Source organism: Abramis brama (genome assembly GCF_963993115.1).
Source record: "Abramis brama genome assembly, chromosome: 12".
Lineage (NCBI taxonomy): Eukaryota > Metazoa > Chordata > Actinopteri > Cypriniformes > Leuciscidae > Abramis > Abramis brama.
Genome location: NC_139974.1, coordinates 21,735,873 through 21,761,212, shown reverse-complemented (window position 1 = coordinate 21,761,212; position 25,340 = coordinate 21,735,873). Strand labels below are relative to the sequence as shown.

The 25,340-nt window shown below is 38.1% G+C and overlaps 1 long non-coding RNA gene and 1 pseudogene across 2 annotated transcripts in view; one reads left to right on the top strand and one right to left on the bottom strand.

Moving 5' to 3' along the window:
* Window positions 1-1,482: 1,482 nt before the first annotated feature.
* Window positions 1,483-25,340, top strand: part of LOC311093029 (ubiquitin-conjugating enzyme E2 E2-like) — a 199,171-nt pseudogene continuing 175,313 nt past the window's right edge. Inside the window, exons 1-4 of the transcript in view lie at window positions 1,483-1,550; window positions 2,054-2,057; window positions 2,175-2,230; window positions 3,948-3,998. The product of the transcript in view is annotated as a ubiquitin-conjugating enzyme E2 E2-like (transcript). The remainder of the gene's footprint in view (window positions 1,551-2,053; window positions 2,058-2,174; window positions 2,231-3,947; window positions 3,999-25,340) is intronic.
* Window positions 19,196-22,661, bottom strand: LOC311094238. The gene is made up of 5 exons (XR_014608611.1): window positions 21,696-22,661; window positions 21,182-21,258; window positions 20,962-21,041; window positions 20,564-20,642; window positions 19,196-20,074 (listed from the first exon to the last, which is right to left on the bottom strand). It is a non-coding gene; the product is annotated as an uncharacterized lncRNA (long non-coding RNA).

The following is a 25,340-nucleotide window of genomic DNA, read 5'->3' as shown; positions in this document are numbered from 1 at the left end:
GACCAAGGCTGTATCTCAATACTAGTTTTACTCGATCTTAGTGCTGCGTTCGACACTATAGATCACAAAATACTCTTAGATAGACTACAAAACTACACTGGTGTTCATGGACAGGCATTAAGCTGGTTTAGATCGTACTTATCAGACCGCTACCATTTTGTCTGTTTAAATGGGGAAAAATCGAAGATAACGTCAGTAAACTATGGAGTGCCGCAAGGATCTGTGTTAGGCCCTCTGCTATTCTCAATATACATGCTGCCACTTGGTAATATTATAAGAAAACATGGAATTAATTTCCACTGTTATGCTGATGACACTCAATTATATATTTCATCACGACCAGATGAAAACAATAAATTATCTATATTGACAGAGTGTGTTAAAGATATAAAATACTGGATGACGTGTAATTTTCTGCTATTAAATTCAGATAAAACGGAGGTATTACTTATTGGTCAAAAAAACCTTGTCTTTCGAAAATCATATTTCATATGTTACAAGAACAGCCTTTTTCCACCTTAGAAACATTGCTAAGCTACGTAACATGCTATCTGTTTCTGATGCAGAAAAGTTAGTTCATGCATTCATGACCTCGAGACTAGATTACTGTAATGCTTTATTAGCTGGTTGTCCTGCATCCTCAATAAACAAGCTACAGTTAGTCCAAAATGCAGCTGCTAGAGTTCTTACTAGGTCAAGAAAATATGATCATATAACACCAATTCTATCATCTCTACATTGGTTACCTATAAAGTTCCGTATCAATTACAAAGTATTACTAATGACCTATAAAGCCCTAAATGGTTTAGCTCCTGGGTATTTAACAGAACTTCTATTGCCTTACAATCCATCGCGCTCTTTAAGATCATTAAATTCGAGGCTTCTGGTCATTCCTAGGATATCTAAGTCCACTAAAGGAGGGAGGGCGTTTTCACATTTAGCTCCTAAACTGTGGAATGGCCTTCCTGATATTGTTCGAGGCTCAGACTCGCTGTCCCAGTTTAAAACTAGATTAAAGACGCATCTCTTTAGCCAAGCATTCACATAATACTTACCTTTTATACTACAGTTGAATCAGATTGAATGCATTAATATTATGAACAGCAGCTACGCTAATTATTTCCCATCTGCTTTTCTGTTGTTATCTCGGGACGCTAGTCCCGAGGTAAATACAGATTGTCAGCTCCAGTTTGTATCCAGCCTCCCATGGAAACTACAGATGCCCCAACACCCGTGCAGAGACGACTCGAAGCCTGTGAAGAGACAACTCGACGCCTGTGAAGAGATGACTCGACGCTGGCGATATGTTTATGCCCTAAATTAATACATGATTAACTAACTGTATTTTTCTATGTACATTTCTGAAATGCACTTTCTGTAAAGCTGCTTTGAAACAATATGTATTGTGAAAAGCGCTATACAAATAAATTTGAATTGAATTGAATTGAATTAATGTTTCCCATTGTGTGTTGCCAATGTGCCATGCCTGTTCCAGTCCAGTCCTTCCCAGTCCAGTCCAGTCCAGTCCAGTCCAATTTTTCCCCCATGGGGTAGTTTTTGTTGTTTGTTTTAGTTTTATTAATAAAACAAACATCAACTCTGCACAATTGAGTCCTCGCCTCATCCCTTTACCCGCACCCTGACAAATATGCTGTTTTGATGCTCAAGAATCAGTTCTTATTATCAAGTCAATGGAGCCCATCAACTGTTTCACAAAATCGCAAAAAACGCGAAGGGTTTTCTCATAAATATTATTTAGATTATTACATTGGATAAAGACTGCAACAAATACACAACATTAAAATATAATTCACAGTACTGAAATAAATAACTGAGATACATCCCTGCTACAAGTCTTTTCATAAAGTAATGCAAACAAAATTAGTGATTTAGAGTGAATTCAAACCACCATTTAGAGTCAAGTTTTTATTTTTTAAATGTTAAATATACTGCAAAAATGATCTGACTGTTATTTCATTCCTTCACTAATAACAACTAATAATGTGTCCTCTGCATTTTTATTGTTGTTAACTGTGTGTGTGTGTGTATTCAGAGATGTACAGCAGAGACTAGACAAGAGTCCCAACATAAGCAGATCCAGTTCAGATACAGAGCAGAGAGAGATTCTCCCATCAGAACAGTCCCAGGACAGAAATCAGAATCAACTCTGAAAGAAAGAGGCAAAGATCCCTAGCAAAACCATGGCTAAACTCTCCACTAGTGCCAAGAGGTATGCTAAACATCTGTGGGCAATCAGACAGGATGTGCATTCCTAGACTGGTCCAGGGTTGGAGGATGTGAGGCTGGAGAGATGTGTCTCTTGTTCTTTTCCATTTTCTTGCACCAGGATTGACTTGCATCCCAAATTGTTTCCAGTATATTTTATTGTATTCCACAATGTAGTATACGTTCACAATTACACATACAATTATATGTCTGTCACGTGGCACCAGGACACCCTAGGCCGTAGGTCAATGATCGACTTTGTGGTCGTTTCATCTGACCTCTGGCCGTATGTCTTGGACACTCGGGTGAAGAGAGGGGTGGAGCTGTCAACTGATCACCACCTGGTGGTGAGTTGGATCCGATGGCAGGGGAGGAAGCTGGACAGACTCGGCAGACCCAAGCGTAGTGTAAGGGTCTGCTGGGAACGTTTGGCCGAGTCTCCTGTCAGAGAGATCTTCAACTCCCACCTCCGACGGAGCTTCGACCGGATCCCGAGGGAGGCTGGAGATATTGAGTCCGAGTGGACTCTCAGTCGGAAAAGGGTGGCTTGCTCACTTCAGGTTGGTGGAGAGTTCCTGCCTCAAGTGGAGGAGTTTAAGTATCTTGGGGTTTTGTTCACGAGTGAGGGAAGGATGGAACGGGAGATTGACAGACGGATCGGTGCAGCTTCTGCAGTAATGCGGTCGATGTACCGGTCTGTCGTGGTGAAGAAAGAGCTGAGCCGCAAGGCGAAGCTCTCGATTTACCGGTCAATCTTCGTTCCTACTCTCACCTATGGTCATGAGCTGTGGGTCATGACCGAAAGGACAAGATCCCGGATACAGGCGGCCGAAATGAGCTTTCTCCGCAGGGTGGCTGGGCGATCCCTTAGAGATAGGGTGAGAAGCTCAGTCACTCGGGAGGAGCTCAGAGTAGAGCCGCTGCTCCTCCACATCGAGAGGGGTCAGCTGAGGTGGCTCGGGCATCTGTTCCGGATGCCTCCTGGACGCCTTCCCGGGAAGGTGTTCCGGGTGCGTCCCACTGGGAGGAGACCCCGGGGAAGACCTAGGACACGCTGGAGGGACTATGTCTCCCGGCTGGCCTGGGAACGCCTCGGTGTCCCCCCGGAAGAGCTGTAGGAAGAGGGAGGTCTGGGCATCTCTGCTTAGACTGCTGCCCCGCGACCCGGCCCCGGATAAGCGGAAGAAGATGGTATGGTATGGTATGGTATGGTAAATAATTAAATAATTAAAAGACATATACGTCATACGTGATACATTTTGTAACACCCACATCTAGAAAACACACACTCACACCTCTGTAATAAACACGGAGATGTTAGCCCCGTCCAAATCAGTATTTAAAAAACTAGTCCTGTCCGAAAAGGGCTTTAGACACCCCTGAGACACAGACATGTTTTATCATATAGCAAATCAGCAGCTACAAATGTAATTTCTACTCTTTATACTATTCCCACATGTATCCTGTTAGCATGCAAAAATTAGGGCTGTAATCTACGACACTAATGTTAATAAGATGATAAAAATCAAATGTTTGCTCATAGTGTTATTCTGACCTTTTGTATTTTTCTAGTCCTCTTGAGTTTGTGAAAACTTACGGGAATCAATGGTGTTGTTCATTATTAAATGCAGTGCAGGAGATGATTGATTTTTTTTCTGAGCATGGCAAGGCAGCATGGGTGAATTTAATGAGTGTATTGAAACTTCGCTCTTGTTTTCCAGGATTCAGAAGGAGCTGGCAGAGGTATCCCTTGATCCCCCTCTAAACTGCAGGTATAGGTCTGCGAGTTTTCCATGCGCTAATAATGCTGTATCCTTTGGCAGAGGTCTGCTTATGAAGTCTCTGAAAGAAAGTGGTTATATTGTCAATAACAGATCACTGTGATAATCAAGGGGACTTGGTGTTTATTTCTGTATGGTAGCCTAAAATAGGTTTGAGAGTGGTCGGTGTGAGTAATGAGAATGCCCTCTGGTTCAACACTGTCAGATAAAAGGGCCTGTTGTGTTGAAGATTGCATATAATGTTTATTTTATGTTGCTGTTCTAATGACCTAGCTAGAGCAGAGCTTTCTGCTGTTGTTTCACACTGAGGCCCTGAGAGTTGAAAAGAACATTCTGGGTTATAATAATAATCCATTACATTTTTATCTAGCACTTTTCATAGAAGGGGGAATCTCCTCAACCACCACCAATGTGCAGCATCCACCTGGATGATGCGATGGCAGCCATATAATTGCACCAGAACGCCCACCATACACCAGCTTATTGATGGAGATGAGAGAGAGTGATGAAGCCAATTAGTATATATATATATATATATATATATATATATATATATATATATATATATATATATATATATATATATACAGTGCAATGCATAAGTTAATACACCCATGCTAAAGTTGACTAAAAAGAGGAATAAAAAATCATATTTTGGAAATTGAACTTAATGCCTTAATTTAAAAAATTAGGAAAAATCCAACCTTTTAGGACACCAATTTTCTTTGTGAATGAATAATGTATCGTAAATAAATAAATGTTCTTCCTTAAAATACATGGTGCATAAGTGTGTACACCCCTATGTTAAATTCCCATAGAGGCAGGCAGATTTTTATTTTTAAGTATTTTTTTTAAATAAATTTTTAGGTTTAATAAAGTTCCCTTGGCCTTTGGAATTAAAATAGCCCCACATCATCACATAGCATTGACCATACCTAGAGATTGGCATGGTTTTATTTCAGTTAGCCTAAAAGCTAGTTTGATTTGCATTGAGAGATGATCTTATGGAAAGTACCCCATGCCAATCTCTAGGTATGGTGAATGCTATGTGATGATGTGGGGCTATTTTAATTCCAAAGGCCAAGGGAACTTTATCAGGATGCATAGTATCCTAAAAATTAATTTTAAAAAAAATACTTAAAAATAAAAATCTGCCTGCCTCTATGGGAATTTAACATAGGGGTGTACACACTTATGCACCATGTATTTTAAGGAAGAACATTTATTTATTTACGATACATTATTCATTCACAAAGAAAATTGGTGTCCTAAAAGGTTGGATTTTTCCTAATTTTTTAAATTAAGGCATTAAGTTCAATTTCCAAAATATGATTTTTTATTCCTCTTTTTAGTCAACTTTAGCATGGGTGTATTAACTTATGCATTGCACTGTATATATATGGATGATTATTAGGCCATGATGGACAGAGGCCAATGGGCAAATTTGGCCAGGATGCCAGGGTTAAAATTAGTAAGCACATAGGCCTAAGCACATTTAAACATACTAAAATAATGTATCAAGCACAGGGACACACACACACACAATAAAATGCTCTTTTTGGATGATAATGACTCACAGTATAGTTTTTGACTCCAAGGCCTCCCATTGTACACAATAACATTTGAAACTTGTTCTTTTTTTTAATAACATTTACAGTATACTAGAAGTGTCCAATTATAAATAAAATAATTAAGTTTTAAGTGTTTATTTTTAAGAGCTACATTTTTTACCAATATTTTTAACCAATGATTTTACATGACTTTTACAGTCTTTCATAATTTACTGAATAATAAAAATATATTAAAATATATTATTTTTAATATTTTGTACTCAAAATTATTACCTGACAAAATATTTTAGATGTCATAACTAAAATGTATATTCTTTATAAAAATTCCCATGAAGTTTTAAGATTTATTAATTTACATGATTAACATGAAAAAAACAAAACTTTTGTTGAAGGAGTCAGTGAATTAAAATAAGAAATATCTTTATTCTTAGTTGTTTTGGCTTACTTTAATGCCTCTATCATCTTATTTTAAATGTTTTTTATTCATCATGAGGCCCATTTGGAAGTTTGCTGAAGCCCCCTAGTTAGTGGGCCCTGGACCACTGCCCTAAAACCAGTTGCCCCTGACTAACAATAGCAAGTAACTCATCAACATGAACTAAAGATTTTTGGCTATAAAACAAGTGACATGCTAAATTCGTTTCAAGGAAATTCAAGGCATTACTGAAAGGAAATGTGTCTGTACTTAATTCATGTAAATATTTTACAATTAATTAATTACAACAATACAAACTTCAATGTACTCTTGCCACATTTTCTTCTCCACTTCACATGCACTACAAATTTAAATTATACTAAATGTTTTTCAATTGTTTGAACTGAAGCATGAAATTTATTTTCAACGGCAATAGTGCTTAAGTTGCATTTTACCCAGAATGTTCTTTTTAATCTGTGTCTGTTTAACAAAGGGATAGAGAAAAAAAATGTTTGCAGGTTCTTGAGAGGCTGGTGGAACATTGAACTGATAGAAAATCTCCTTGACTAATGTTGGCTGAGTTTGGGAGTGGTCACGCAAGTGTCAACATGTATCTGCGCCTCACTGCTCACATTAATGGTGTGGGTGTGTGTGTGTGTGCGTGTGTGTTTGTGTGTGTGTAATCTTTCTGATATTCACCTGCTTCTATTCACATCCAACAGCTTCCAGCCCAGTGTGCAGGAAAAGCTTTCCACTAGACGCATTTGATTCGAAAAGGGACACATGATTGGCTGCCAATTTTTTTACAGTCTATGTTCACAGCCCATAAATTTACCATTTTAAACTTTTACTCAGATTTCAGCTTAACACTGCCAGACAGTATTGTGATGCGTGAGATTGTAAGAATGTGTCAAAGGTAGATAGATAGATAGATAGATAGATAGATAGATAGATAGATAGATAGATAGATAGATAGATAGATAGATAGATAGATAGATTTTTATTTGTCCTCGAGAGGAAATTAGTTTCCACCATAGATGCGTACATAACACAAACACACATAACATGTACAATTATCAACATCTCATAATACCATCAAAAATAGTTGCTGACATAAAAAACAAAAAAACAAAAAAAACAACAACAAGAGAGCATACATGATACATCAATGGCCGATTTCCTATGTATTTAGAGCTTGTATAGATACAGGAATTTTTAATTTTGCACTTTACAGGAGGACTGAATTATTAATGATAGATCTAAATATATATTAAAGTTGTTGAATAGTGAAAATGCGCAGAAAACTCTTTATTTAAAGTGTGTTGCACATTGAAATTTTTTTATTTAAAAAATATATCATTTTTAGTAAATTTCACTTTTATTAAATATAAATCACTTGGGTCATATTTCAGCTTGTCAGTAATTAATTCATATAGCTGATTTAAGTAATGTTATAGCTGTCTTTATGTATGGAGTCATAAGGGTCACTAATCTCTCTGACGTGTGTTAGTGAACAAACACTGCCATCCTCAAATTGAATTCCTGGGTTAGATGAGAAGATGAAATTTCTAGCTCGCCATGTTGGAAAATGTTTTTAGCATAAACTTAAATGAAGAGATTATTAGGGCCCGAGCACCGATGGTGTGAGGACCCTCTTGGAATTGCTCTGTTTATTAGGGCCCGAGCACCGATGGTGTGAGGACCCTCTTGGAATTGCTCTGTTTATTATTATTAGGGCCCAAGCCCTGAAAGGGCGAAGGCCCTATTGTTTTCGTTAGGATTATTTTTATTATTATTAGGGCCCAAGCCCTGAAAGGGCGAAGGCCCTATTGTTTTCGGTAGGATTATTGTTTATTATTAGGGCCCAAGCCCTGAAAGGGCGAAGGCCCTATTGTTTTCGGTAGGATTATTTATTAGGGCCCAAGCCCTGAAAGGGCGAAGGCCCTATTGTTTTCGGTAGGATTATTATTATTATTAGGGCCCAAGCCCTGAAAGGGCGAAGGCCCTATTGTTTTCGGTAGGATTATTATTATTAGGGCCCAAGCCCTGAAAGGGCGAAGGCCCTATTGTTTTCGGTAGGATTATTATTATTAGGGCCCAAGCCCTGAAAGGGCGAAGGCCCTATTGTTTTCGGTAGGATTATTATTAGGGCCCAAGCCCTGAAAGGGCGAAGGCCCTATTGTTTTCGGTAGGATTATTATTATTAGGGCCCAAGCCCTGAAAGGGCGAAGGCCCTATTGTTTTCGGTAGGATTATTAGGGCCCAAGCCCTGAAAGGGCGAAGGCCCTATTGTTTTCGTAAGGATTATTATTATTATTAGGGCCCAAGCCCTGAAAGGGCGAAGGCCCTATTGTTTTCGGTAGGATTATTATTATTATTATTATTATTATTATTATTATTATTATTATTTTGTCAACCTTTCGGGCACTTTTGGGGCCCTTAACATGCTCGAAAACTCTTGAAATTTTGCACACACGTCAGAACCCGCGGCCATCAGGGCCGGACTGAAGCTGGTACCCGGGCGTGGCAGGGGGGCTCGACAGCGCCCCCTGGAACGGGATCCAAACACGTGTCCATAAATCAAACACGCTTGCATGTAATAATATGAAACTCGGTACACATATAGATCTCATTGGGCCGAACAACTTTCGTGCTCTAAGTTTTACGCCAGCCAAACAGGAAGTTGGCTATTTAGCGTTGTTTGGAAACGCATGCTGTGGAATTTAATGTACTCCTCCTAGGGAATTCATCGATTCGCCTCCAAACTCGGTGTGCATGAAGTCAAGACATTGAGGATGCTAAATTGCGGACGGATTTTTGATATCTCGAACGGTTTGGCCGTGGCGAGGAAACAAATTTATGGCGAAAAAATGAAACAGGAAGTGTGTTATAACTTCTGCATACATTAACTGATCTTGATGAAACTTCAGCAGTGTGTTCGTTGTAAGAGGCCGATCACATGGATGTGACTATTGTGAGTCAAAGTTATAGCGCCACCAACAGGCAGCAGGAAGTACATCACTTTCAAAATGCTTTGAAATCAGTGTCTTATTTTTACCCGATTTGCTTCAAACTTTATGCGTACAATGTAGACACACGGCAGATGTAAACCTGTGAAAGGATTATTGATATCTTAGATACTGTTGCCGTGGCAACGCATCAAACTTTAATATTATTTTTTGATGCTTTTGAGACTCTTAACATACTTGAAATTGCATGAAACTCAACAGACACATCACATTTATTAGCCCGTAGACATGTGCAAAGTTTCAGAAACGGGCGTGGTGGAATGGCTCAGTAGCGCCACCTTTAGTCAAAAATGGGGGCTTAGTTTTTCCTAGAATCACAAAACTTGGTATGTGTATTGTTCTCATCAAGACGGACAACTTTCTAATTTACATGAACCATCTCCGACCAACAGGAAGAGAGATATTTTGGTTTGAATGTGGATTTTCTGAAGAATTTTCTCTCCCTCTCTCTGTGTCTGTGTGTGTGTGAGGGGAGGGGGGGATTTGACTATTGCTTTTATATTGTTAATCAAGGTTTCAGGGGCTTTTGGGGTCCTTAACGTGCTCAAAAACTCTTGAAACTTTGCACACAGGTCAGAACCCACGGCCATCAGGGCCGGGCTGAAGCTGGTACCCGGGCGTGGCTGGGGGGCTCAACAGCGCCCCCTTGAACGGGGTTCTAAAACTTGATCCATATATCAAACACGCTCGCATGAATTAATATGAAACTCGGTACACATATAGATCTCATCGGGCCGAACAACTTTACCCCGGTCAAGTTTTACGCCAGCCCAACAGGAAGTCGGCTATTATGGGTTGTTTGGAAAACGCTTGCTGTGGAATGTGAAATACTCCTCCTAGAAAATTCACCGTGTCCCCTTCAAACTCGGTGTGCATGTAGTCAAGACTTTGAGGATGCTAAATTGCGGACGGATTTTTGATATCTCGAACGGTTTGGCTGTGGCGAGGAATCGAATTTATGGCGAGAAAAGAGAAACACGGAAGTGGAATAACTTCTGCATACATTAACTGATCTTGATGAAACTTCAGCAGTGTGTTCGTGGTAAGAGGCCGATCAGATGGATGTAGCTATTGTGAGTCAAAGTTATAGCGCCACCAACTGGCAGCAGGAAGTGTGTCACTTTCAACATGCTTTTGACAAAAGTGGGGGGGTTAGTTTTAACTACAGTAAAGAAAAAACAGTTTGTATATTGTTCTCATCAAGCCGGACAACTTTCTAATTTACATTCAATAGCTCTGGCCATCAGGAAGTCAGATATTTTGGTCTGAATGTGAATTTTTTTGCAAAATCAGCCTCTGAATTTTTAGCCACTCCTCTTAAACTATTTATTTTATTCGTACCAAACTTTTTCAACATGATGAAACTACATTAAATATGCTAAATTGTGAATGGATAATAAATATCTCAAATGGTTTTGCTATGGCGAGGGATTAAAGTAATGTCCAAAAAGGAAACACTAAAAATCTTCTAAAAATGTAATTATATACCATTTATTTCTATATAAAAGAATACAAATATCACAACTAAACCCATTTTATTCTGTTTTTGCAATTCAAGAAGAATGAAAAAGTTAAAACAGGCTATTTAGTGCTATTTGGTTCAACAAAAAAGCAAACATAGGGCTATACTGCCCTCTTGTGTCCAAAAGGACATCAAAATAGTATATAAAACTTTTTACCAGGTAGGCCAATATTGTATTTAAATATACATTTATTAGGTATGTGTCTGAGGATATTTTCCCACCGGTTAATCGACGTGTGACACGAGTGGGTGCTTTTAAATCGCTAATATAATAGTGAAAGAAAAATAATGATAATGTTGCACACACAAATCACACACATGTGGGAAAGAATGATGCTTTTAAACAACACTAAACCGCCATTAGGTGTCGCCAGGCATCCATCTTAATAAGCGAGTCATTGATTCATTCGTTCAAACGATTCGTTCGAATGAGTCGATCATGATTAAGACAGATGTTTATGGATTGATCATTCAATCTTTGAGTCAACCGATTCGTTAAAAATGCTGAATCGTTCAGTTATGAGAAAACACGTGATGGTTCTGCCGTGATCTTTGTTTAACTATTTTCGCTGCTGAAACAGAACAAAAACAGTCAACATTGAATCTAAAATGTAAGTGACTTAATTGTAACTGTTTATTAACCTGTTGTATGAAATCTAGGGGTGGGAGAAAAAATGTATTCTTAGATGCATCGCGATGCGGACGTGGACGATTCTGAATCGATTCACAAATGTCAAAAAATCGATTCTCTAAAAAAATATTTTTCTAATAACGTAATATTGACGGAAGGCAAAAGGCGGAACTCTAAGCGGACGTGCGTGCAGTCTGTGGCGCGCACATAACAGAGAAGTTTCTTCTGCTCACCAAGGCTGCATTTATTTGATTAAAAATACAAACAAAAACAGTAATATTGTAAAATATTATTCCAATTTAAAACGGCTGCTTTCTATTTTAATATATTTTAAACTGTTATTTATTCCTGTGATCAAAGCTGAGTTTTCAGCATCATTACTCCAGTCGTCACTGTCACATGATCCTTCAGAAATTATTCTAATATGATGATTGATACTCAAGAAACATTCATTATTATTTTAAATGTCGAAAACAGTTGTGTACAGTCTTTGATGAATAGAAAGTTCAAAAGAACAGCATTTATCTGAAATCTAAAGCTTTTGTAACGTTAAACACTACCGCTCAAAAGTTTTGGGTTAGTAATAATTACAATTTTATTTTTGGGGGAAATAAATAAAATAAATCAGTACTTTTATTTATGAAGGATGAGTTAAACTGATCAACAGTTACAGTAAAGACATTTATAATGTTAAAAATATATATATTTGAAATATATGCTGTTCTTTTGAACTTAACATTCATCAAAGCATTTTGAAAAAAAAAATCTGTACACAACTGTTTTCAACATTGAAAATAATAATGAATATTTATTGAGCATCAATCATCATATTAGTATGATTTCTGAAGGATCATGTGACACTGAAGACTGGAGTAATGATGCTGAAAACTCAACTTTGATCACAGAAATTAATTACTATGTAAAATATTTAAAAATTGAAAACAGCTGTTTTAAATTGGAATAATATTTCACAATATTACTGTTTTTGTTTGTATTTTTAATCAATAAATGCAGCCTTGGTGAGCAGAAGAGACTTCTCCTAAAAACATTAAAAATCTTACTGACCCCAAACTTTTGAACAATAATATATATATATATATATATATATATATATATATATATATATATATATACATATATATGTATGTGTGTGTATGTATGTATGTATGTGTATATATATATATATATATATATATATATATATATATATAAATATAGCTGCGAGCAGCGATGGAGGGCCCAAGCCGGCGGTACCGCCACCCCGGTGCCTTTAGGTAACTAAAGGCACCGGGGTTGCGGTGCCACCGGCTTGGGCCCGTAATCGCTGCTCGCAGCTATATTTATTATTATTATTATTTTGTCAACCTTTCGGGCACTTTTGGGGCCCTTAACATGCTCGAAAACTCTTGAAATTTTGCACACAGGTCAGAACCCGCGGCCATCAGGGCCGGGCTGAAGCTGGTACCCGGGCGTGGCAGGGGGCCTCGACAGCGCCCCCTGGAACGGGATCCGAACACTTGTCCATAAATCAGACACGCTTGCATGTAATAATATGAAACTCGTTACACATATAGACCTCATCGGGCCGAACAACTTTCGTGCTCTAAGTTTTACGCCAGACCAACAGGAAGTCAGCTATTATGGGTTGTTTGGAAACGCATGCTGTGGAATTTGATGTACTCCTCCTAGGAAATTCATTCATTCGCCTCCAAACTCGGTCGGCATGAAGTCAAGACATTGAGGATGCTAAATTGCGGACGGATTTTTGATATCTCGAACGGTTTGGCCGTGGCAAGGAAACGAAATTATGGCGAATAATTCAAACAGGAAGTGTGTTATAACTTCTGCATACATTAACTGATCTTGATGAAACTTCAGCAGTGTGTTAGTTGTAAGAGGCCGATCACATGGATGTGACATTTGTGAGTCAAAGTTATAGCGCCACCAACTGGCAACAGGAAGTGTGTCACTTTCAAAATGCTTTGAAATCACCCTCTTATTTTTACCCGATTTGCTTAAAACTTTATGTGTATAATGTAAACACACGGCAGATGTAGACCTGTGAAAGGATTATTGATATCTTAGATACTGTTGCCGTGGCAATGCATTAAACTTTAATATTCTTTTCGGATGCTTTTGAGACTCTTCACATGCTTGAAAATGCATGAAACTCGACAGACACATCACATTTATTATCCAGTAGACATGTGAAAAGTTTCAGAAACGGGCGTGGTGAAATGGCTCAGTAGCGCCACCTTTAGTCAAAAATGGGGGCTTAGTTTTTCTTAGAATCACAAAACTTGGTAGGTGTATTGTTCTCATCAAGCCGGACAACTTTCTCATTTACAGTCATAACCTCAGACCACCAGGAAGTCAGATATTTTGGTTTGAATGTGGATTTTCTGGAGAATTTTCTCTCTCTCTCTGTGTGTCTGTGTGTGTGTGTGTGTGGGGGGGGGGGGGTTGTATATTCCATTTAATCTTTGTTTTCAAGGTTTCAGGGGCTTTTGGGGCCCTTAACTTGCTCGAAAACTCTTGAAACTTTGCACACAGGTCAGAACCCACGGTCATCAGGGACGGGCTGAATCTGGTAGCCGGGCGTGGCAGGGGGGCTCGACAGCGCCCCCTTGAACGGGGTTCTAAAACTTGGTCCATATATCAAACACGCTTGCATGAATCAATTTGAAACTCGGTACACATATAGATCTCATCGGGCCGAACAACTTTCGTGCTCTAAGTTTTACGCCAGCCCAACAGGAAGTCGGCTATTTAGGGTTGTTTGGAAACGCTTGCTGTGGAATTTAATGTACTCCTCCTAGGAAATACATCGATTCGCCTCCAAACTCGGTCAGCGTGAAGTCAAGGCATTGAGGATGCTAAATTGCGGACGGATCTTTGATATCTTGAACGGTTTGGCCGTGGCGAGGAAATGAATTTATGGCGAGAAAAGAGAGACACGAAGTGTTATAACTTCTGCATACATTAACTGATCTTGATGAAACTTCAGCAGTGTGTTTGTGATAAGAGGCCGATCAGATGGATGTAACTATTGTGAGTCAAAGTTATAGCGCCACCAACTGGCAGCAGGAAGTGTGTCACTTTCAACATGCTTTTGACAAAAGTGGGGGGGTTAGTTTTACCAACAGTTACAAACATGAGTATATATATTGGTCTCACCGAGCCGGACAACTTTCTAATTAACAGTCATTAGCTCAGAGCAAAAGAAAGTCAGATATTTTGGTTTGAATGTGGATTTTTTGGATATTTCAGACTCTGAGTTTTTAGCTACTCTTCCAAACTGGCTTATTTTATTCACACCAAACTTTTTCAAAATGATGAAAATACATTAAAGATGCTAAATTGTGAACGGATATTAAACATCTCAAATGTTTTTGCTATAGTGAGGGACTGAAGTAATGTACAAAAATTAAACACTAAAAGCCTCATCTTCTAAAAATGTAATTATACACCATTTATTTCTATAAAAGTATACAAATATCACAACCAAACTCATTTTATTCTTTTTTTTTTTTTAAATTTAATAATTATTTATAAGTTTAAAAATAGTAATTGTACTATTTAGTCTCATAAAAGTCAAGTCATACATAGGGCTATACTGCCCTCTTGTGTTCAAAATCAGGTAGGCCTATTGTATTTACATAAAAATATACTAGGTATGTGACGGTGAGAAAATTTTACCACCGGTTAATCGACGTGTGACACCGCTGGGGGCTTTTGAATCGCAAACTTAAAAACGAAAGTAAAATATTTTCGTCCGCACTGACATTGATAGTGGTTGATAATAATAATAATAATTTGTTACATTTATATAGCGCTTTTTCTGAGACCTCAAAGCGCTTTACATAGATGGGGGGAATCTCCTCAACCACCACCAATGTGCAGCATCCACTTGGATGATGCGACGGCAGCCATATTGCGCCAGAACGCCCACCACACACCATCTTACTGGTGGAGAGGAGACAGTGATGAAGCCAATCAGTATATCAGTACATGGGGATGATTAGGAGGCCATGATGGATAGAGGCCAAGGGGCAAATTTGGCCAGGATGCCGGGGTTACACCCCTACTCTTTTTCGAAGGACATCCTGGGATTTTTAATGACCACAGAGAGTCAGGACCTCGGTTTAACGTCTCATCCGAAGGACGGTGCTCTTTTGGCAGTATAGGGTCCCCGTCACTACACTGGGGCATTAGGACTCACACAGACTACAGGGTGAGCGGTTGAGCGGGCGTTTCAAATGAATTCCTATGGAAGTAGGAATAAACTGAAAAACGTTCACTCTATTCTGCTCGTTCCTTGTCGTGGATGCGCACCATGAATGCCCGTGCAGCCATGAGCATTTTAGTTTAATTTTAAAATTAGCGCCTTTCGGGGGGTGGATTGCTTGAAATTATTTTACAAAAGCACAATATTGTGTCTTATTGCGACAGTACACAAATATAAGTTAACACTTTGCAGTTTGAATGTGGTCCTGTATAATGACGTATGTTTTTATGTGTCCACTGTTCCATCGCGCCCACGCCACACACACACACACACACACACACGGTTTACTATCTTTGTGGGGACTCTCCATAGACTTAATGGTTTTTATACTTTACAAACTGTATATTCTATCTCCTCACACTGACCCTACCCCTAAACCTACCCATTACAGAAAACTTTCTGCATTTTTACATTTCCAAAAAGACTCATTCTGTATGATTTCTAAGCTTGTTTACCCATGGGGACCTCTATTTAGGTCCCCACTGTGACACGAGTCCCCATGAGTCTGTGTGCATTCAGGTTGAAGTCCCCACCGGGATAGAAAAACATGAACACACATGCACACACACACACACACACACACACACACACACATTCCAGCATTGCAATCTTGACATCGCAGCCTGTTCATTATAGCCATATATATATATATATATATATATATAAATATAGCTGCGAGCAGCGATGAAGGGCCAAAGCCGGCGGTACCGCCACCCCGGTGCCTTTAGGTAAAGGCACCGGGGTTGCGGTGCCACCGGCTTGGGCCCGTAATCGCTGCTCGCAGCTATATTTATTATTATTATTATTATTTTGTCAACCTTTCGGCCACTTTTGGGGCCCTTAACATGCTCGAAAACTCTTGAAATTTTGCACACAGGTCAGAACCCGCGGCCATCAGGGCCGGACTGAAGCTGGTACCCGGGCGTGGCAGGGGGGCTCGACAGCGCCCCCTGGAACGGGATCCGAACACTTGTCCATAAATCAGACACGCTTGCATGTAATAATATGAAACTCGGTACACATATAGAACTCATCGGGCCGAACAACTTTCGTGCTCTAAGTTTTACGCCAGCCCAACAGGAAGTCGGCTATTTAGGGTTGTTTGGAAACGCATGCTGTGGAATTTAATGTACTCCTCCTAGGGAATTCATCGATTCGCCTCCAAACTCGGTGTGCATGAAGTCAAGACATTGAGGATGCTAAATTGCGGACGGATTTTTGATATCTCGAACGGTTTGGCCGTGGCGAGGAAACGAATTTATGGCGAAAAAATGAAACAGGAAGTGTGTTATAACTTCTGCATACATTAACTGATCTTGATGAAACTTCAGCAGTGTGTTCGTTGTAAGAGGCCGATCGCACAGATGTGACTATTGTGAGTCAAAGTTATAGCGCCACCAACAGGCAGCAGGAAGTACATCACTATTAAAATGCTTTGAAATCACTGTCTTATTTTTACCAGATTTGCTTCAAACTTTATGTGTACAATGTAGACACACGGCAGATGTAAACCTGTGAAAGGATTATTGATATCTTAGATACTGTTGCCGTGGCAACGCATCAAACTTTAATATTCTTTTTTTATGCTTTTGAGACTCTTAACATACTTGAAATTGCATGAAACTCGACAGACACATCACATTTATTATCCAGTAGACATGTGCAAAGTTTCAGAAATGGGCGTGGTGAGGGGCTCAGTAGCGCCACCTTTAGTCATAAGTGGGGGTGTTAGTTTTATCAACAGCAACAAAACTTGGTATGTGTATTGTTCTCATCAAGACGGACAACTTTCTAATTTACATGAACCATCTCTGACCAACAGGAAGAGAGATATTTTGGTTTGAATGTGGATTTTCTGAAGAATTTTCTCTCACTCTCTGTGTCTGTGTGTGTGTGAGGGGAGGTGGGGATTTGACTATTGCTTTTATATTGTTAATCAAGGTTTCAGGGGCTTTTGGGGTCCTTAACGTGCTCAAAAACTCTTGAAACTTTGCACACAGGTCAGAACCCACGGCCATCAGGGCCGGGCTGAAGCTGGGACCCGGGCGTGGCTGGGGGGCTCAACAGCGCCCCCTTGAACGGGGTTCTAAAACTTGATCCATATATCAAACACGCTCGCATGAATTAATATGAAACTCGGTACACATATAGATCTCATCGGGCCGAACAACTTTACCCCGGTCAAGTTTTACGCCAGCCCAACAGGAAGTCGGCTATTATGGGTTGTTTGGAAAACGCTTGCTGTGGAATGTGAAATACTCCTCCTAGAAAATTCACCGTGCCCCATTCAAACTCGGTGTGGATGTAGTCAAGACATTGAGGATGCTAAATTGCGGACGGATTTTTGATATCTCGAACGGTTTGGCTGTGGCGAGGAATCGAATTTATGGCGAGAAAAGAGAAACACGGAAGTGGAATAACTTCTGCATACATTAACTGATCTTGATGAAACTTCAGCAGTGTGTTCGTGGTAAGAGGCCGATCAGATGGATGTAGCTATTGTGAGTCAAAGTTATAGCGCCACCAACTGGCAGCAGGAAGTGTGTCACTTTCAACATGCTTTTGACAAAAGTGGGGGGGTTAGTTTTAACTACAGTAAAGAAAAAATAGTTTGTATATTGTTCTCATCAAGCCGGACAACTTTCTAATTTACATTCAATAGCTCTGGCCATCAGGAAGTCAGATATTTTGGTCTGAATGTGGATTTTTTTGCAAAATCAGCCTCTGAATTTTTAGCCACTCCTCTTAAACTATTTATTTTATTCGTACCAAACTTTTTCAACATGATGAAACTACATTAAATATGCTAAATTGTGAATGGATAATAAATATCTCAAACGGTTTTGCTATGGCGAGGGATTAAATAATGTCCAAAAAGGAAACACTAAAAATCTTCTAAAAATGTAATTATATACCATTTATTTCTATATAAAAGTATACAAATATCACAACTAAACCCATTTTATTCTGTTTTTGCAATTCAAGAAGAATGAAAAAGTTAAAACAGGCTATTTAGTGCTATTTGGTTCAACAAAAAAGCAAACATAGGGCTATACTGCCCTCTTGTGTCCAAAAGGACATCAAAATAGTATATAAAACTTTTTACCAGGTAGGCCAATATTGTATTTAAATATACATGTATTAGGTATGTGTCTGAGGATATTTTCCCACCGGTTAATCGACGTGTGACACGAGTGGGTGCTTTTAAATCGCTAATATAATAGTGTAAGAAAAATAATGATAATGTTGCACACACAAATCACACACATGTGGGAAAGAATGATGCTTTTAAACAACACTAAACCGCCATTAGGTGTCGCCAGGCATCCATCTTAATAAGCGAGTCATTGATTCATTCGTTCAAACGATTCGTTCGAATGAGTCGATCATGATTAAGACAGATGTTTATGGATTGATCATTCAATCTTTGAGTCAACCGATTCGTTAAAAATGCTGAATCGTTCAGTTATGAGAAAACACGTGATGCGTGATGGTTCTGCCGTGATCTTTGTTTAACTATTTTCGCTGCTGAAACAGAACAAAAACAGTCAACATTGCATCTAAAATGTAAGTGACTTAATTGTAACTGTTTATTAACCTGTTGTATGAAATCTAGGGGTGGGAGAAAAAATTTATTCTTAGATGCATCGCGATGCGGACGTGGACGATTCTGAATCGATTCACAAATGTCAAAAAATCGATTCTCTAAAAAAATATTTTTCTAATAACGTAACCCAGCCGGCATTTCAACGTTGATTCAACGTTGAATCAACGTCAGGGACCAAGGTTGAATCAACGTTGGATTATGATTCGATTTTGCAAAACGATTCAACGTTGAAATCGTGACGTTGTTTCACCGTTGATTTCGTGACGTTGTTTCACCGTCTTGCAGCAACGTTGAGGTTGAATTGATTTTGCAAAACGAAACAACGTTGAAAAATAATACCTTATATCTTATTTTTCAACATTGAATAAACTATAGATTGAGTTTCCTGTTCACTGTACTCTCTGAAGACATTACATTTGTACAGAAAATCAAAGCAACTGTAATTATGTAACTTGCAATGCATAATTTGCAATACTACCCTAGACACAGTATCTAATGGGAAAATTGTACATTCAATTACAAACTAGTTTGCAGTTGGAACATGAGTCATGACAATGCTGACTGAATTTGTGATTAACTGTCCATACTGTACAATAAAAAATGTTAACTGTTAAATGACTGGCGGCAATGGCTTAATTAAACACATTAAATAATGAGTTAACACATGCTCAAGATTGTAAAAAGTTTTATTCTGAAAAAACAAGTCTAAAAATACAAAAAAGAAAAAAAAGAAAAACATCTCAAACTTTAAATTGCAGCGTTTTCAAAGTAATGTTAAAAACCTGTAGAAGTAAACATCTAAATGGAATATTTAAAGACAGTTTTTGTTCAATTACAGTAACCCTTAAATTAAACATTTAATATTTAAAGTGTAAAAAAAAAAAGTTTTTAAATTCTCAATAAAATGTGACAGCCTTGTGCAGTGCTCCGACAGAGTCCCAGCTCGAGGTCCATTCCGATGCCATCACTTCCTCTTCACTTCGTGCCCGCTGTCTGCTACTATCCTATAAATAAAAGCAAAAACACTGAATACAAAATAAATCATGTATAAGATTTTCACTTTACAGTTCAATTTGTCGGGTAGAAAACAAAGTATACAACACTATCCATTCTAAAACACTTATTTTAATGTATTCAGATGTACATTTACACAAGAAATTCTTCAGAGCCCCAAGGTGGAATTGTAAAAAAATTACTATTACTCCCATGTGTCAGTTACGGTTACTATAATCATAAGGTCATGATTTCATCCTTAAACCAGATGAAGAAATCAACAAATTGTGGTGTTGAGCTGAGAGGGTTGAGGTCTGCTGTTCTTTATATCTTTCAATGCAGGTTTATATTGTTTCAACAATTATATATTTCTGATAATATTTGTGGAGAACATTACACTGTTTTAATTCAGAATCCTAACCATACATTGTACTAATTAAAAGTAATTTATTAAATCAAGTAAAATAAAATAAAAACACAAAAGGCCAATGAATCTGTACCAGAAGTGATAGTGCAATGTAGCAGCTAAAGAATAATCCTCCACCAAATTGCCAGTAATCATCTGGATCCTTTGCGAATCTGAAGGGGGGAAAGAAGAAATTATTCAATGAAAAGTCCATAAAAAGCAGGGGTTTTTTTGTTTATGTTTTTTACCATTCCTTTAAACAATCTTAAAAATTGATTTAAATTGTAAAAACGTTTGCCATTATAACATTCACACAACATGAACTGAGTTGTCATCTTTGAGACTGTTAGTATTAACGTTAGCCTACATAATTAAAAATGTAAACATACACTTAAAGCATGGCAATCCCATCAGAAATGTGTATCATAGCAAGGGAAGCACACACAAAAAAGCCAAATGGTACACCAAAATCAAACCATCAAATAATTTTACCTGCAGCTGCATTTATCCTATTTTTGAGTGATTAAAGAAAGGACTGATGAAGGTGACATGAATCCACTTTCAGTAAGCCACTTCAGCAGAAGACAAAAGGACAAAAAGTTACTCAGACTTTCTATCAGTAACGTTAAATGTCTTACTTTAAAGATGAAAATCATACTTAATACTATTAATCCCAGTGTAGGTTTTCGAACAGTGGGTAAAATTGACTTACTGTAAGTTAGTTGGTGAATGAATCTTTCTGTTGGGTGTTCTCTCCCGATAAATAATTTTATTCCAATGCTGCTTGATCTAAAAAAAAATGTAAACAAATATATTTTCAATATCGTTATCAGTGTTTGAAGAGGTTATGTAAACTGAATAAATGACGGTTTTACCACTTTACTCATTCCCACACTTTTTTTTTACCTCTCATGCGTTTTTAAACTAATGTTAGCTGACAATATTAAACACATAAGTTAACGTTATCAACAGCAAAACACCGCAATGTCAGATGGTACTAAAACTTACATTGAAATACATGCTAATATCGCTACGCTAATGGTGAAGCAGTACAAACACACACACACACACACACACACACACACACACACACACACACACACACACACACACACACACACAGAGATAACTTATTTATTTTATGAGGTTGCAGTAAACCTATGACCGTTAACTTAACCGTGTCCCTAAACGTTAGACTTGTTAAGGACTGAAAAATGTTTTCTTACCTGATATCGCCAGTATTTTTACAGACCACGTACGACCCCTTCCTCCGTTCACATTCCAGCTTTTGTTCTTCATTGACATATCAACTCAAATTCGCTCAAAATTTAAGAATTCAACAGGCAGAAAAATAAAATAAAATAAAATAATCCAGGTCTGACCGAGTAATCAACGCAAGCAGCAGCAGCTCACCGTCACCGACCGAGAGTAATAATAACGGACGTATTTTCAAACTTAAAATAGGCGGGCAGAGCCGCGCACATTCTCATTGGACAGTTTCCTGGAAGACAGACAGATTAACCAATCATGCTCAAAGTAAAACGGCGAAACAACCAATAACAATAGTTTGCGCGAGTTAACATAGTGTTGTAGGCTATTGAGTGCAGTCTGTATTAATATTTAATTAATTGGTCAAATGACATGACAGTGTGAATACAAATGTAGTAATTCAATGTAAACTGTTAGGCAAGCAGACAAAATGGTAAATTCACACAAAATCACATAAGGCAAAAGGTTTCTGCTGCACTGCTCTCTTGAGGGTGAAACTATTGTTAATAATGATAATAATTGTATTTTAACATATACATTGAAGAGCTGTTATGATAAAAAGTAATTACATGCTAATTAATTATCATAATAATATGTTAAAAGGCAGATATTTTTGTAGTATGTTGTCGAAAACATTACGTTGTTTCAACATACAGATCTTGTAAAAATTTAAACGTTGATTTATAAGTGTTTTTGTTAACCTTTTTCAACCATTTAGCATTAAACGTTATTTCAACGTTGTTTCAACGTTGAAATAACAACTGACATTATTCAACCATATTTCAACGTTGATTTAGAAGCGTTTTGTTAACCTTTTTCAACCATTTAGCATTAAACGTTATTTCAACGTTGTTTCAACGTTAAAACAACAACTGACATTATTTCAACCATTTTTCAACGTTGAAGGTCGGTCATGTGCCGGCTGGGAATATTGACGGAAGGCAAAAGGCGGAACTCTAAGCGGACGTGCGTGCAGTCTGTGGCGCGCACATACCAGAGAAGTTTCTTCTGCTCACCAAGGCTGCATTTATTTGATTAAAAATACAAACAAAAACAGTAATATTGTAAAATATTATTCCAATTTAAAACAGCTGCTTTCTATTTTAATATATTTTAAACTGTTATTTATTCCTGTGATCAAAGCTGAGTTTTCAGCATCATTACTCCAGTCGTCACTGTCACATGATCCTTCAGAAATTATTCTAATATGATGATTGATACTCAAGAAACATTCATTATTATTTTAAATGTCGAAAACAGTTGTGTACAGTCTTTGATGAATAGAAAGTTCAAAAGAACAGCATTTATCTGAAATCTAAAGCTTTTGTAACGTTAAACACTACCGCTCAAAGGTTTTGGGTTAGTAATAATTAAAATTTTATTTTTTGGGGAAATAAATAAAATAAATCAGTACTTTTATTTATGAAGGATGAGTTAAACTGATCAACAGTTACAGTAAAGACATTTATAATGTTAAAAATATATATATTTGAAATATATGCTGTTCTTTTGAACTTTACATTCATCAAAGCATTTTGAAAAAAAAAAAAATCTGTACACAACTGTTTTCAACATTGAAAATAATAATGAATATTTATTGAGCATCAATCATCATATTAGTATGATTTCTGAAGGATCATGTGACACTGAAGAGTGGAGTAATGATGCTGAAAACTCAACTTTGATCACAGAAATGAATTACTATGTAAAATATTTAAAAATTGAAAACAGCTGTTTTAAATTGGAATAATATTTCACAATATTACTGTTTTTGTTTGTATTTTTAATCAATAAATGCAGCCTTGGTGAGCAGAAGAGACTTCTCCTAAAAACATTAAAAATCTTACTGACCCCAAACTTTTGAACAATAATATATATATATATATATATATATATATATATATATATATATATATATGTATGTGTGTGTATATATATATATATATATATATATATATATATATATATATATATATATATAAATATAGCTGCGAGCAGCGATGGAGGGCCAAAGCCGGCGGTACCGCCACCCCGGTGCCTTTAGGTAACTAAAGGCACCGGGGTTGCGGTGCCACCGGCTTGGGCCCGTAATCGCTGCTCGCAGCTATATTTATTATTATTATTATTATTATTATTATTATTTTGTCAACCTTTCGGGCACTTTTGGGGCCCTTAACATGCTCGAAAACTCTTGAAATTTTGCACACACGTCAGAACCCGCGGCCATCAGGGCCGGACTGAAGCTGGTACCCGGGCGTGGCAGGGGGGCTCGACAGCGCCCCCTGGAACGGGATCCAAACACGTGTCCATAAATCAAACACGCTTGCATGTAATAATATGAAACTCGGTACACATATAGATCTCATTGGGCCGAACAACTTTCGTGCTCTAAGTTTTACGCCAGCCAAACAGGAAGTTGGCTATTTAGCGTTGTTTGGAAACGCATGCTGTGGAATTTAATGTACTCCTCCTAGGGAATTCATCGATTCGCCTCCAAACTCGGTGTGCATGAAGTCAAGACATTGAGGATGCTAAATTGCGGACGGATTTTTGATATCTCGAACGGTTTGGCCGTGGCGAGGAAACAAATTTATGGCGAAAAAATGAAACAGGAAGTGTGTTATAACTTCTGCATACATTAACTGATCTTGATGAAACTTCAGCAGTGTGTTCGTTGTAAGAGGCCGATCACATGGATGTGACTATTGTGAGTCAAAGTTATAGCGCCACCAACAGGCAGCAGGAAGTACATCACTTTCAAAATGCTTTGAAATCACTGTCTTATTTTTACCCGATTTGCTTCAAACTTTATGCGTACAATGTAGACACACGGCAGATGTAAACCTGTGAAAGGATTATTGATATCTTAGATACTGTTGCCGTGGCAACGCATCAAACTTTAATATTATTTTTTGATGCTTTTGAGACTCTTAACATACTTGAAATTGCATGAAACTCAACAGACACATCACATTTATTAGCCCGTAGACATGTGCAAAGTTTCAGAAACGGGCGTGGTGGAATGGCTCAGTAGCGCCACCTTTAGTCAAAAATGGGGGCTTAGTTTTTCCTAGAATCACAAAACTTGGTATGTGTATTGTTCTCATCAAGACGGACAACTTTCTAATTTACATGAACCATCTCCGACCAACAGGAAGAGAGATATTTTGGTTTGAATGTGGATTTTCTGAAGAATTTTCTCTCCCTCTCTCTGTGTCTGTGTGTGTGTGAGGGGAGGGGGGGATTTGACTATTGCTTTTATATTGTTAATCAAGGTTTCAGGGGCTTTTGGGGTCCTTAACGTGCTCAAAAACTCTTGAAACTTTGCACACAGGTCAGAACCCACGGCCATCAGGGCCGGGCTGAAGCTGGTACCCGGGCGTGGCTGGGGGGCTCAACAGCGCCCCCTTGAACGGGGTTCTAAAACTTGATCCATATATCAAACACGCTCGCATGAATTAATATGAAACTCGGTACACATATAGATCTCATCGGGCCGAACAACTTTACCCCGGTCAAGTTTTACGCCAGCCCAACAGGAAGTCGGCTATTATGGGTTGTTTGGAAAACGCTTGCTGTGGAATGTGAAATACTCCTCCTAG